Genomic DNA, 2,026 nt, shown 5'->3' on the forward strand with positions numbered 1-2,026 from the left:
TATTTCTAGTCCTCATAACGATTATGATTGTTAAGTGAATCGAACAAATAAACCATCTCCACATAAGGGTCGATGACAGTCAAAATCCAATAACAACTGAAAATTAATTGTAAAAAAATTTCAACAATTACCAAGAGAAATGTTCATATTGATTGGATCGACTAAGTTAAAAAACAAACATAAGGTCATTTTTCATTGTTTATTCTCGAGTTGCATATGTCCATACAAATAACAATAACAACCAAACTTGTCCTACTAGGTGGGGTAGTTGTATATGTCCATGAAGTGAGAAATGATGTATAAGAATATTTTCCTTGGAAAAAGACATTGTCGATGACGTGGAGAAGTTTTAATAATATCTTAACTAGGAAACAAAAGTTTAGTAGCCATAGCATTTGAAGAAAATAAATAAAAAATAATACAAATATAACTTACATGGTATGTAAAGTTGCTCAGAAATTTGACATGGTAACTCCTGGAATTTGTCCCTCAAGCATGTTCCTGTCTAATCGTAACTCTACAAGATTCTTCAACTTACCAAGTTCTGGAGGTATCTTACCAGTAAAACCATTGGAATGAAGATCTCTAAAAAGAGATGAAAAAGGGAAGCCAATTAACGCAAATTAGCCACCAAATTCACTAGCATTCAAAATCCAAGCAATGATTACTTCGCACAATTTTGTGACGGCAGTTAACTCTCCAAGCATAGGAGGTAGGACCAATGAGTCTATTTACACTCAAATCTAACAAAGTAAGGTTCTTCAGCATCCCTATTTCCATTGGAATTCCACATAAAAGCAAGTTATTTCTCAAATACCTACAGAATGACAGCTAATCTTCAAAGGAAGGCATGTAACACGAAGAGCTAGGTCACAAGAAACAAAACCACAAACGGACATAAATGGACTAATGTGGTGCTTAATTCCTCAGGATGATTGTAATTTCAAAGTTAACAAGGGAAATTTTTAACGAATATTAGTGCAGAACATGTAAAAGAATTATCACTGCAGGATATGACCAGTGAAAAATAGAAGAGTGAGTTGTGAAGTACCTTGTAATATGACCACTGAGTCTGATCTCCAACTTTGTAAGAAAGAGGATTATCACTGCAGAATGCAAGGTTAGCAGTAGAGAGGTACAAAACCCCCATTACGGGGCCAGATGATGTCGATAAATAGCATGCATATGACTTCTTGAGTTTCTCTCCTGGAAGTTTCTCAAAATTCTGATGAAATACCTTTTCATAGCCTCCTTCACTTATGACTTTAGTTGTCTGAGCAATCCTCCCCATGGCTGCATCGGTAATGCTAGGGCCAGTTTTCACTGATCAAGAAGGATTATTAGAGAAAACAAACAACATAGAAAGGTAAACATAAGCAGGCATAGCAATTGTCAGAGAAAGGATGATGATCACTGGAACAAGTGTTCATGAATGAGATCTGAAAAAATCAACTTTTCAGATCTCAGGGGAAAAAAAGTCTTTCACTTACAATGCTGCCAAAAGTTCCCGGCCAAATCCTCTTGCTGCGGAGGTGTGCTTTAAAAAGAGCCGCAAGTGAGGGAGTCCAGAACAACCCTTTTCTTGCTGGCTCGATGGAGAGGAAAAGGAAAAATGGCTAGGGTTCAGGAATGTGAAGGAGAAAACACAGCGCCGAAAAGATATTCGGAGAGAGGGAAAGTAAAACTGTGCGCGAGGGGGGAAAAGACCAAAATCAAATACAACGGTTTTATCAAAACTGTTGTCGTAGCCCCTAAAAACGCGCTTAAAGACAACGGTTTAGAAAATCGTTGTAAAAAGTGTTGTTGTTTTAAAAAAAAATCACTCAATGACAACAGTTTTCACAAAACCGTTGTCTTTTATATTTAATGGGAGTTCAAAGACAATGGTTTTGTCAAAAACCGTTGTCTTTGATCAAATTCACAATGGTTTCTCTTAAAACCGTTGTCTTTGGGGTGTTGTCTTTTAACGTTTTTGTTGTAGTGGGTCTCCGATTTCCGACGAGAGGTGCGGCAGGAGGTCTCCGAT

General features: G+C 37.1%; 1 long non-coding RNA gene across 1 annotated transcript; it reads right to left on the bottom strand.

Moving 5' to 3' along the window:
• Positions 1-1,048: 1,048 nt before the first annotated feature.
• Positions 1,049-1,522, bottom strand: LOC121968199. Its single transcript, XR_006107995.1, has 3 exons — positions 1,491-1,522; positions 1,238-1,323; positions 1,049-1,106 (listed from the first exon to the last, which is right to left on the bottom strand). It is a non-coding gene; the product is annotated as an uncharacterized LOC121968199 (long non-coding RNA).
• Between the last annotated feature and the right edge of the window lie 504 nt (positions 1,523-2,026).

This window comes from Zingiber officinale, chromosome 3B, assembly GCF_018446385.1.
Source record: "Zingiber officinale cultivar Zhangliang chromosome 3B, Zo_v1.1, whole genome shotgun sequence".
Lineage (NCBI taxonomy): Eukaryota > Viridiplantae > Streptophyta > Magnoliopsida > Zingiberales > Zingiberaceae > Zingiber > Zingiber officinale.